This window comes from Leuciscus leuciscus (assembly GCF_965113295.1).
Source record: "Leuciscus leuciscus genome assembly, chromosome: 1".
In the NCBI taxonomy this organism is placed as follows: Eukaryota; Metazoa; Chordata; class Actinopteri; order Cypriniformes; family Leuciscidae; genus Leuciscus; species Leuciscus leuciscus.
In genome coordinates, this window is record NC_138725.1 from 83646826 (window position 1) to 83660690 (window position 13865).

Consider the following 13865-nt stretch of genomic DNA (forward strand, 5'->3'; position numbering starts at 1 on the left):
AATATCCCCAACTGAGCAAGCCAAAGGCAACAGTGGCAAGGAACCGAAAAACTCCATCAAGTGACCTAATGGTGTCCTAAAACTCCATCAGGTGACCTAATGGAGAAAAAAAAAACCTTGGGAGAACCCAGGCTCAGTCGGGGGCCAGTTCTCCTCTGGCATTTATGAGCTAGAGGCCGGATTGTAGTTTGAACTGTGGGATTATATGAATGCCTGGCTGAAGAGATGCGACTTTAATCTAGTTTTAAACTGGGAGAGCGAGTCTGAGCAACGAACAGTATCAGGAAGACTATTCCAGAGTTTTGGAGCCAAATGTGAAAATGCTCTCCCTCCTTTGGTGGTTCTGAATATCCTAGGTATGACCAAAAGCCTTGAATTTAGTGATCTTAAAGAGCGCGATGGATTATAGGGCGATAGAAGATCCGTTAAATAGACTGGAGCTAAGCCGTTTAGGGCTTTATAAGTCAGTAGCAATACCTTGTAATTAATACGGAACTTTATAGGTAACCAATGCAGTGATGATAAAATCTGTGTTATATGATCATATTTTCTTGATCTCGTAAGAACTCTAGCGGCGGCATTTTGGACTAACTGTAGCTTGTTTATTGAGGATGCAGGACAACCAGCTAATAAAGCATTACAGTAATCCAGTCTCGAGGTCATGAATGCATGAACTAACTTTTCTGCATCAGAAACTGATAGCATATTACGTAGCTTAGCAATGTTTCTAAGGTGGAAAAAGGCTGTTTTTGTAACATATGAAATATGATTTTCAAAAGACAGGTTGCAATCGAGTATAACACCCAGGTCTTTTACTGTAGCGGATAAAGTAACAGGACATCCTATGATGTTAAAGTTGTATTGTGTGAGGTTTTGTGGGTGGTTTTTTGAACCGATAAGTATTACCTCTGTCTTGTCTGGATTTAATAAAAGAAAATTACGCGTCATCCAATCTTTTATATCTTTAACACACTCTGTCAATTTGGAAAATTTAGCGTTTTCATCCGGCCTTGATGAAATATATATTTGAGTGTCATCAGCATAACAATGGAAACTAATTCCATGTTTCCTTATAATATTTCCAAGTGGCATCATATATATTGAAAATAACAGAGGGCCTAATACAGATCCCTGCGGCACTCCATAGTTTACTGGAGTTATGATCGATTTTTCTCCATTTAAATAGACAAAATGGTAGCGGTCAGATAGGTATGATTTGAACCAGCTTAGTGCTTGTCCTTGAACACCAGTATAATTTTGTAGTCGATCTAAGAGTATTGTGTGATCTATAGTATCGAACGCAGCACTAAGATCAAGTAAAACTAGTATTGAGATACAGCCTTGGTCAGAAGCTAAAAGTAAATCATTTGTGATTTTAACGAGCGCAGTTTCAGTGCTATGATGCGGTCTGAATCCAGACTGAAACTTTTCATAGATATCATTTTGTTGCAAGAAAGAGCCCAGTTGAGCGGACACCACTTTTTCTAATATTTTAGACATAAATGGAAGATTTGAAATGGGTCTATAATTTGCTAGATTATTATGATCTAATTGTGGTTTCTTAATGAGAGGTTTTATAACTGCCAGTTTAAATGTTCTTGGAACATGACCTAGAGATAAAGACGAGTTAATAATATTGAGGAGAGGCTCTTCCACTACAGGTAACACTTCTTTCAGTAGTTTAGTTGGTATAGGATCTAATAAACATGTTGTTGTTTTAGATGAAGTGATAAGTTTATTTAACTCTTTTTGTTCTATAGTTGTAAAGCACTGTAATTGTTCTTGCGGGGTGATAATTGAAGCTGAATTATAAGGCGCGATTGAAGATTGAACGTTTACAATTGTGGTTCTGATGCTTTCTATTATTCTGTATTACGATCGTTATATTGCCTGTTTTGTTTGTGCATTTTTACTCCTGCGTGATTTAAAATAATTGTGTAATCGCTAGCTTGTTTAAATAAACTTTGTTAAATCATTTGAATTAAGTTTGCCTGTTTTGTTTCAAATTCTGAGTCCCTGAGGAGTGCAGATTTTACCTTATAAGCTCTACGATTGTCTTTACTATTAAAAGAAATCCAAAAGGGTCTAAAACACGAAGATAATTATCTTCTTTGTGGCCACAAGAAAGTGTTATCTATCAGTGTTAAAGACGCCCGATTTCTGTTCATAAATTATACATTCTGTCCGCCGGACGGCCAGTCTGCATGATAAATGAACATTCTTCAACTTCTACCTCAAATTCCCCCAAATTGAGTAAATTCTACCCGTCTCTATCAGTGATTATTACAAGTAATTGTGTAATCGCTGATACAAGCCGAGGTTTTGACCTATTCCCTATTTTGAATAAATTAATTTATGGAAGCAACAGATGCATATTCACATTGATGAATATTACCGCTAATTTGAGCTAATTAATTCCCCAACACAAAGTCATTGTTGTTACAGCCTATAGGCTAAGTGGAAAACGTGATCAAATTGGATTTTACAATGACAGGGCAAATGTCAAGTTAATTAGGCTGCACTGCCATTGTAGGATAACACAGTCGACCTGAAGACTTGGGTTAAATGAGCAAGCGCATTAAAACATCCAGTGAGTGATGGAACTTTGGTTAGGCTAACAGAATCAAACTGAATTTTTATAATGGCAGGACAACATAGGCTGTCAGGTTAACATGGCATATGGTGTATAAATCTAAGTGAAAAGGCTATTTCAAATGCTGCATTTATAATTGAGAAAGCAACGTCCAGTGCACCATCGTGGAAACAGGGATCTGTGTCTGGCTCACGGAAGATGAGTGTCATTGACTTGCGTTGGAGTTATCGTGGTCTCACCACAGACTCACTCCGTGCTCCTATCACAGATTTTAGTTCTGACCATAGCCAAGCGAGCAATAGGTGTAAAACACCATCAAACTGGATTTTATGATGACAGGACGAGACAAAATGTCAAGTTAATTACATGCCATTGCAACACAGTCGACCTAAAGCTTATAAGTTCCTAAACAAGCCAGCAACATTACAACGTCCATGAGTGAGGTCAGGTTGTTGAGTTCCATGGTGCCATCACGGGACTTCGGTTAGGCTAACTGAAACAAACTGAATTTTTATGATGACAGGACAATGCAATAGCTACAATAACAGTCAGGTTAACGTCATTATGGCTTTTGATGTTGGAAAAGAAACAAATACTTCAAATGTTGCGTTTCCAAATGAGAAAGCACGTCCGTTGAGTGAGTTCTGTACTCCGTCATTGAAACGGGTATCCGTGTGTGGACCACGGAAGGTCAGTGTCATTGACTTGCGTTGGAGTTATATCCGTGGCCGCATCACGGAATTTGGGGCGATTCCGTGATGGCTCCACGGATTTTGAGTTAAGGGCCCGTGGACATTTCACGGAATGCGACAATGCAATAGCTACAATAACAGGCAGGTTAACGTCATTATGGCTTTTGATGTTGGAAAAGAAACTAATACTTCAAATGTTGCGTTTCCAAATGAGAAAGCACATCCATTGAGTGAGATCTGTTCTCTGTCATTGAAACGGGTAGGTTGTCAGGTTGTTGAGGTCCGTGGTGCCATCACGGGACTTCGGTTAGGCTAACAGAATCAAACTGATTTTTTATGATGGCAGGACAATGCAATAGCTACAATAACAGGCAGGTTAACGTCATTATGGCTTTTGATGTTGGAAAAGAAACTAATACTTCAAATGTTGCGTTTCCAAATGAGAAAGCACGTCCATTGAGTGAGATCTGTTCTCTGTCATTGACACGGGAATCCGTGTGTGGACCACGGAAGATGAGTGTCATTGACTTGCGTTGGAGTTATCTGTGGTCTCAGCACAGACTCACTCCGTGCTCCTATCACATATTTTAGTTCTGACTATAGCCAAGCGAGCAATAGGTGTAAAACGCCATCAAACTGGATTTTATGATGACAGGACGAGACAAAATGTCAAGTTAATTACATGCCATTGCAACACAGTCGACCTAAAGCTTATAAGTTCCTAAACAAGCCAGCAACATTACAACGTCCATGAGTGAGGTCAGGTTGTTGAGTTCCATGGTGCCATCACGGGACTTCGGTTAGGCTAACTGAAACAAACTGAATTTTTATGATGACAGGACAATGCAATAGCTACAATAACAGTCAGGTTAATGTCATTATGGCTTTTGATGTTGGAAAAGAAACAAATACTTCAAATGTTGCGTTTCCAAATGAGAAAGCACGTCCGTTGAGTGAGTTCTGTACTCCGTCATTGAAACGGGTATCTGTGTGTGGACCACGGAAGGTCAGTGTCATTGACTTGCGTTGGAGTTATATCCGTGGCCGCATCACGGAATTTGGGGCGATTCCGTGATGGCTCCACGGATTTTGAGTTAAGGGCCCGTGGACATTTCACGGAATCCTGTGAGACCAGGTTGTTAACGTTATAACTACTTCTGTCACTCTAGAAAGGAAGGAAGTAGACGATACAGATCCTGTTGACGTGTTTGCTGGCCCAACGGTGCGATCACAGCGCAAACACCACGGTTCTCAAAATGGACTCAGGTTATACGAACACAATCAATGCAGAAACGAAAGGGAGATCGTGCTGAAGATCAGAAAAACGGTCCGGAGGACGAGAGAGGTGACCCACGCCTCACGAAAGCCACAAGAGGATATCCCTCATATATAATTCCCACAGGCTACTGTTTTTACAGCATTCATCAAAACCGCCGATTAGCTGAAGGGTGAGCAGACACTCACTCCGAGCTGATAAGTGCACCGTCGGAAAAGTGCTAATGGAAAGCTACAATTTGAAAAGATGACAACACATCAGTAGGGTTATAAACCAGGGTTTAAACCAGCCGCTACCAACACATACCTGTGATTCCAGTGAATGACGCACGAGGGGGCGGAGCAAAGACGTGACGTATCTCAGGATACAGCCAACCCGCATTAAATAGACCATACTCTCCCCTGATAGGACACCACAACTGTCAATCACTTAACTAATCCTGTTACATCAGCATAACTTGAAGACTATATCTTGAAGGATACCTCTGGTTAAGCTTGGTGGTGGTGATGGCAGTGTTCAGGCTATCAGCAAACAGTTACGTTATCTTGCAAACCAAATTAAAAGTTGAAGTATGGGGATAAATAATAATCCCATACAAGATTTCTTCAGATTTCTTCTGGAGTAATATTTACTAAATGTACACATCCAAGTTATACACTTAGGTTTTGTGGTGGCAAACATTATTCTAATACTGAATAAGAGACAAACAGGTATCAGTTGTCTTTAACAATTATTTATTCCCTTGCAAGGAAAGGTCAGAAGTCATATATCATTAATCGGTAACACTTTAGAATAATGGTCCGTAGTTAACAAGTAGCTATGCAGGAAGTAATAGGTAGTACTGCATTAACACCGAACTTAATACTATTAACTAATATGGAAGCAATATTAACTAAGCAGTAAGTAATATCTAATTTAGTACAAAGGTAGTTCCTTGGTAGGTATTTGATTATTACTAAAGAAATATATCCTCATTGAGAACTACTTGTGAACTAAGAAAGAATAACCAATTAATTACTAATCACAAAAGTAACATGTCTAAAAAAGTGAACAATTGTGTGTGTTTTTTTACTCTTAACATGGTCATAACATTTCAGAAGCTTGTGCCTCAAATGGGTTCTTTGTGGAAACCAGTTTATGAATATTATATTCCCCCAAATACATTAGCTACATGTTGAGATTGTGACTACTACTCTTGCCAAAAGATGGACGTATGTTTATTTCAAACTTAAACATAGAATAATACTAATAATGATCATTTGTTTACAATTTTAAATAATAAGGAAGTGATGCTGACACTCATGATTGGATTAGTTCACTATTATGAGCTCTATTGAGTGTCAGTTCAATGTCTCAGACTCCAAAGACCTACCTTTATGTTACAGTAGCCGCCTGAGGAGGACTTCTCTTTAGGATATGAATATAAACATTGATGTTCTCTTGTCAAAAACAATTTGCATCCTTAATGAAGAAATTGGCTGCATTTATGTTGCAATAATCGCAAAACCACATCTTCCAGTTTACAATGTTCGTTATAATATTACTAGTGCCTCACAGAAATGAATGCCTGTACAGTATGTGTCAAATATAAAATTAAATAACTTGTATTACTTGTGAAAAACATGCTAACTCCTCACTAATTACTCAAGCGTTACCTTGTCATCCCGCAGGAACTACTAGTGATGTGGCCCATTATTTTAAAGTGAGAAACATGTTAACTCCTCACTAATTACTCAAGCGTTACCTTGCCATCCCGCAGGAACTACACTGTTAGACTTTTCTGTAATTTCTACAGTTATTTACTTTAAATCCCCCAGTATTATACTGCTATTTCTCTTTACAGTAAATAACTGTGATTCCAATTGCATCATGGGAATTTTCTGTGACTCTAACACCACATACAGAGACTTACTGTATTTTTTAAATTTGCTGTATACTACTGTATTTGACGTAACTGCCTCTCTGGCTGGCACCATTCCACCGTGCTTTTTATTTCCTAATTTTTGCCTTACACCACGTGTCTACAACGCTATAATAGCCAGAGGCTGTCTATATTGGACACATTGAAGCGACCGGACCTTTAAATGCAAACCTGTTTATCCCTTGTAAGAACTAGTGCGAGCGCTTGGACTCGTATCGGACTACGTCTGAAATATAACGGCCGCGGCGCATCACTACACTGTCTGGGATTTGTCGTGTCGCGTCAGACAGACATCCAGTGTAGGTAATGGGGTCTGTCTTTTGTTGGATCGCGACGTTCGTGTCTGGCCCGGGGAAGAGACGGAATTCACTTCACCGAGAGAGAGAGATCAGCAAGCAAGGTAAAAAACAAAACAAAACATTCTGTGTATGTTGACAGGATTGTGCCCAGTTTAACGTATGTTATAACGTTAACGTTAGCCTAACGTTACTCGTCGTCAACATGGCGGTAACGAACTTTACCATGGTAAACTGAGCTAACGTTTCATTTTACACACTTTGTTAGATTATTGAATTGTCGAGTTAAAATATGCCAACGAGCAACGCGTTTACATTAACAATAAATGTGAATAAACTAATGTGAAATTCTGTTTATATCTTAATGTTGGCCTACTGATGAGAACCTTTATAGTTTTAGCATTAGTTTGCAAACTATACCATATTATAGTTTTTTTTTTTTTTTATGGAATTTAATATTTACTTCCATTTTTGTGTTTAAAGGCAACTGCAACAAAGCGCCAATTCGCGCCAGTGACTTAGCAAGATTCCAGAGGTAGGCCAGCCCATTTGTGATATATTTTGAGAAGTTTGCTGAAATGATTAGCATACACTATGTGAAAATTGCTTTTGAGCCACTGGTGCAGACTAGGTAGCTAACAATATCTTATAAAATCTCTATAAAATTGGCTAACTTTATATCAAATAAGTGACCTTTGCATTATGTCTAACTTTATTACACAGCAAATGAACCAATCAGAAGATGGACCATTGTCTTTGTTCAGTCTCACCAGATTAAATGTATCCAGGTAAGCACTGCAGTAAAACTCTCACTAAGACCAAATCTAGCATTCTAAACAACTTAAGTTTATATTTTTGCATTATTTTTATATTTTATTAGCCAGCGACTCTACCATTGCAGTTCCACCTGACTAGGAAGGTCCTAATATCAGCGCACAGGTGGGTTAACTACTGTAGGAAGGAGAACGATCATCACAGTGATTTCTTGCATGTATCTTACTGTGTATTTGTCTCAAACAGGTACTCCTTCACTGCAGACAAGCTGAAATGGGCTAAAATCATCTATTTCAGTCGTTCAACTTCTTTCTATGCATCTCAGCATTTTTGGACAGAATTTAGGATTTGTAAGTATTAAAATTTAATCTGGCATAATTTAATTTAGTTCTTTTGTATGCTATTTATTGACAAAAGCTGTTTACAAATATATATTCTCTCTCTCTCTCTCTCTCTCTCTCTCTCTCTCTCTCTCTCTCTCTCTCTCTCTCTCTCTCTCATATAGTTTTGGAACCGGGATCTCCTCTGAAGGACTGAGTACATTTGTGTTTCTGGACACGCATACAGACCAGGGAACACTCTGATGTTGTCAATCAAGTTCTGAACTGGAACCAATCTTTGGAGAAGTTCATTTATTCACAAAGGTGGACAAAAACATTGTGTTGGCTTTTTAAAGATTATTTTGATGATGACTTTTACTCCTATGCTGTAGAAAAGATGGAGTAGACAGTCAGACATTGATAATAATAATAAATGTTTCTTGAGCATCAAAGAGACTTCTTTCAAAAACATTACGCCACTTAAATACTTCTTTTGGCCACCAGTGTACATGAATCCAACACATTTTTGGAAATAAGTGAAATTATTTTTAAGGTGGGGTTATGTGTCTTGTATTGTGAAAAGAACTGTGTTTTGTCCTGTTTTGGACATTTCCTTTTTGAATGCTTAAAAATGTATTTATATTCTGCAGTTTTATGAATGTAATGGTTGATATTTCATTATAATACTTGTATAAGCTAAACAACCAATGACTCTACATTCATTTAGTCAAATGCTAATGTTTTGTTTATGATTTTATGTATGTTTTCAAAAATCTATGCAGTGAAGGACAGCACATAATGTGTTAATTTAACACGTTTACACATCTTTGTGCTAACCTCTCTGACATATTTACTTTGTTAAAATCATTAACACAATGAATGAGTTAAAATTAACACAAAAAATGTTGTCTCTAAACTTACCCATTAATGTGTAAAAATTTCACACATCATTTCCAGCATTGGCATGTTTATTTTGTGATATATATATGAAATGTTTTAAATAAAAAAATGGTATTTTGTGATAACTTTGTCTAATTGGTTTGTATGAAAGTAGAACTTATGTAGGATAAAAATAAAATTAATCATATATCAAAATTATCAAATCTAATTTATATTTAGTACAAATAAAAATAATTACAGTAGTGTACTGATTAGCTTAGTTTTTACAGTAATGCACTGTACTGATTAGCTTCGTTTTTACAGTAATGCACTGTATTACACAAAACTGAAATACGGTTTGGTACTGTAACTCTTAATTACAGTAACTTACTGGCAACAGTGTTGCCAGTAAGTTACTGTAAAAAACCCTTGAAAAGTCTAACAGTGTAGTGCAGCCTGGTCTCATTGTTAATACGTAACGTTAGGTATTAATACGTCATTTTCAAAGATAGAAAACGTACTTTTTTGTACGTTTCGATATATGCTGAAACGTATAATATGGACGTATCTGCAACGTTTAAACGTAACATTATTACGATTTTACAGCTAAAAAACAAACTATTTACGAATTGTATAATTTCCCTTTTACCATTTTATAGATTATAAATGTAAGATCTCTTAACCCTACTCCCACACCTAAACATAACTTACCCATTTTATAGACAATATTAAAAGGATAAAACGTAATGGACAGATATGTGTAACGTTAGGGAAATGGCAGTTTTATTAACAATATAGCATTAAAACATAGTTTGAGCCACTAATCCTACCCCAAAGTTACCCCTAAACCTAACACTTTCTTAAAACTACGTAGGCTACAATTATAAAGGAAAACAACAGACAGACACGTATAATTACAATAATTTATTTATTGAGAAAATGTCAAAACCGGTACCAAAAGTCGTTCACATGACGTTGTGTCGCAGTCCTCTCTGGCAGTATAATAGTTTTGTATGAGGTAACGTTACAGAGCAGAATTTAAATCATTAATCCATGAAAATGTTAATCCGGTTTCGGTTCGCTGTTCGCTCTGTGAAAGCGCGCGCGCTTCTCCAATTCAAATGTAGTACACCAACTTAAACACGGCATGTCGTAATCTGTGACGAAGCATGCGAGAGCCAATGAGCGTCTGATATCACTGCCGTAAAACATGTCGTAACGCTTCGGGTGCAATTGTTGAATTTGAATTCACTACGAGCGCGGGATTTGAAGTTTACGGTCTCTGCTGAGAAATGGAGATAAAGATCACTGGATAAAGGGCTGAATTTGGATCTATTTCTTGCTAACAACATGGATTATAAAGATTTGGATTACATCAAGCTAATAAAATTGATGTCTTTTGTGAATTTATGTTGTGTTTTAGTGTATTATGGGTCTATAGGAGAAAACGCCTTTGTTTTGTGTCTCACGGTAAATAAACCAAGTATTACAAAATGGTTAAACGATTAAAGAAGGTATTTTTAAGGTTTTAAAGTGTATTCTTGTTTAACACCATATAGGCTAATCCTCCGAAACGAGTTTGCAGCAGAAGGCACGAACAGAGCGAAATGTTATTATTTATGAGTAACGTTAAACTGTAATAAATGCGATTGAAAATGTAATTGATAAGACAATTGAATGCAATAGAGTCAAAACATTAATGCCACGATTTTAATATGCATAAGTTAAATAGGAATACGTACAAATTTGTACGTCGGTAAAGTTGTTTATACGTAAATAAATTACGTTTTTGTGCTGTCAATACGTAAATGTTAGTGCTGTAAATACGTCAGTATTATACGTTTCTGTGTGTATAAAACGTAAATAAATGTACGTATGGTAGAACTACACTTTACATAAAAATACACACGTATTCTCATGAGATCACGTTGACTAGTGATGTGGCCCATTATTTTAAAGTGAAAAACATGTTAACTCCTCACTAATTACTCAAACGTTACCTTGTCATCCCGCAGGAACTACTAGTGATGTGGCCCATTATTTTAAAGTGAAAAACATGTTAACTCCTCACTAATTACTCAAACGTTACCTTGTCATCCCGCAGGAACTACTAGTGATGTGGCCCATTATTTTAAAGTGAAAAACATGTTAACTCCTCACTAATTACTCAAGCGTTACCTTGTCTGTACTGTAACATAAAGCTAGGTCTTTGGAGTCTGAGACATTGAACTGACACTCAATAGAGCTCATAATAGTGAACTAATCCAATCATGAGTGTTTATTTAAATCACTTCCTAATTTAAAAAAATTAAAAACAAATGATCATTATTAGTATTATTCTATGTTTAAGTTTGAAATAAACATACGTCCATCTTTTGGCAAGAGTAGTAGTCACAATCTCAACATGTAGCTAATGTATTTGGGGGAATATAATATTCATAAACTGGTTTCCACAAAGAACCCATTTGAGGCACAAGCTTCTGAAATGTTATGACCATGTTAAGAGTAAAAAAAAAACCCCACAATTGTTCACTTTTTAGACATGTTACTTTTGTGATTAGTAATTCATTGGTTATTCTTTCTTAGTTCACAAGTAGTTCTCAATGAGGATATATTTCTTTAGTAATAATCAAATACCTACCAAGGAACTACCTTTGTACTAAATTAGATATTACTTACTGCTTAGTTAATATTGCTTCCATATTAGTTAATAGTATTAAGTTCGGTGTTAATGCAGTACTACCTATTACATCCTGCATAGCTACTTGTTAACTACGGACCATTATTCTAAAGTGTTACCCATTAATCTAATTAATTACCATCATATTTCTACGATTCTATATGTGACCTTATGGAATTTTGACCAGATCTAGGTTTAAAGGTTCTTGACTACGCCACCTGGTGCCTCTCACACCAGGATATACTTTGCACCTTAACTGTTAAATACCTAATCTAAGGCAAGCAGGTTCACAGAAATACACTAAAGATGAACTAGACAGAGACGTGCTTTCAGTAGAAAAATAACAACAAAACTTTATTGTACAATGGTATAATTAAAAGAGCCACACCGTCATACTAGAGGCACAGTACTAAAGCGAGAGACCAGACCTGGTATTGGCTGTTACAAGGGACAATACGATTAACAATTTAACTGGAAAATACTGATTCACTGTCAAGGCAGGTTACCTGTCCGGGATACGCGTGACCTTCACCGCCCGTGCTCTGGAATCTGGTGCCCACGATCACATGCATTCACGCATTCACACACACACACACACACACACACACGATCACATGCATTCACGCATTCACACACACACACACACACACAACCACTACAAGCCAATGATTCACTACAATACGTGGTGCAGTGCGCGAGGACGGAACCAGGAACCTCTCTAGAAAAAGGAAGAAAAGGACAAGAAAGTTATCACTAGCAGAGTGGATAGAGAATGTAAAACTATACACTACTAGAACAGCCAATACCACATCAGTAAAACTATACACTACTAGAACAGCCAATACCACATCAGTAAAACTATACACTACTAGAACAGCCAATACCACATCAGTCAAACAGAGCATTAGACGGAGGCTACGGCAAAATAACCACAATATACACATGCACAAATAGTCACGTAGCATCGCAAACATTTCATAAAAACATTATTTTCTTTTACCTCAATGTTGACATACGAACTGACACAGTGGAGAAACAGCCCTTTGCGCCAGTCTTCACAATCCTACATAACAGTTGTTACACACAGCATATTCATTAAATACATTTATATTAAGAGTTGACAATAAAACACAGCCATGCATTACGTCAGGGCAACACAATCAGACTCATTTTACATGTGTTCAAAGCTTTTAGTCCTAACACACTGGATCTACTCGCAACACAATAAACAAACATTTACCTTCTTGATGTTGCTGCTTAATTGCGGTACAGCTACCCGGCGGGTGCTTTGCCCAAGACCTGTGCGCAAATGTGCTCATTAAAATGCATATGTCCCAACAATGACACCCACATTATGATTAACAGTAAAATGCACAAATAATACCTTCAGTAATACACAGCACGATTACCCGGAAGCGTCTGGCAATCAGTCAAACATCTATTTTCCAATAGCCCAGTATTAGATACAATATAAATGCTTAGCTTGCAACATCATATAAACATTTATCATACCTTCGTTGCACAGGAGAACCACATACCCAAGCAGTAACAAGACTGAAAATGTATCTGGACACCAGAGAATCTCTCTAAGCCCAACAGTGCAGACTGTTTTATAGAAACTGGCCTAGACGCAAATGAGTTTTTTTGATTTTTTTTGTTTGTTTTTTGGTTTTTTTATTAATGAAAAATTATTGTACATATATATGAATACATCAGTAAACATGTCACAGGAACTTACAAGGGAAGGGGAGGGAGGAGGTATCAATAAGTCAGTTCATATCAAGCTTGTATAGTAAAGAGTTCATCATAGAAAGAAAGAAGCATCATGTTTTTCTTGTTGTTAATTCTTCGAAGCGTGGATAAGAGGTACTGGAATTTAATGAGAAACATTTTAAATATAGGTTTTTCTTTTTTAAATTTCTGTTTGTGAATGTAGTGTTTGGATATAAGTATAAAAAAATTGGTAACAAATTCAATACATTTCTGTTTGTGTGTAAAATAAAAAACAATATCTCTTTTTGTAAAAGTGTAAGAATTATCAAGAAAACCAAGATGATTAGATTACATCAACCAGAAATTACATACAACATCACATTCATAGAAAACATACAAAATGGATTCATCATCTTTGTCACACAATGAGCATTTTTGGCTAATATCCATGTATTTGGAGAGCAATAGATTACAGGGGTATATTTTGTGAAGTATTTTAAACTGAGTCTCTATTATCCTGTTGGAAATGCAAAACTTGTATGGTAACAACCACGTCTTTTTCCAATCAACATCTGGAATCTGGTTGTCCCAAAAGAATTTCCCTCGGGGAGAGCTCTTATTCTTACTATGTATCACATTTCTAATAAATTTGTTGTTACATTTTCTATCAGTGAGCAAATAGCCATTAATGGTGAGTGTAGGACAGTAACGTGCGGTGAAA

At 36.7% G+C, this 13865-nt stretch overlaps 2 long non-coding RNA genes across 2 annotated transcripts; one reads left to right on the forward strand and one right to left on the reverse strand.

The window, feature by feature from the left end:
* Positions 1-6617: 6617 nt before the first annotated feature.
* LOC309476750 lies at positions 6618-7566 on the forward strand. The gene is made up of 3 exons (XR_014198333.1): positions 6618-6882; positions 7262-7313; positions 7502-7566. It is a non-coding gene; the product is annotated as an uncharacterized lncRNA (long non-coding RNA).
* Positions 7567-12391: 4825 nt separating this feature from the next.
* Positions 12392-13076, reverse strand: LOC309482102. The gene is made up of 4 exons (XR_014200188.1): positions 12944-13076; positions 12816-12869; positions 12672-12730; positions 12392-12494 (listed from the first exon to the last, which is right to left on the reverse strand). It is a non-coding gene; the product is annotated as an uncharacterized lncRNA (long non-coding RNA).
* Positions 13077-13865: the final 789 nt, after the last annotated feature.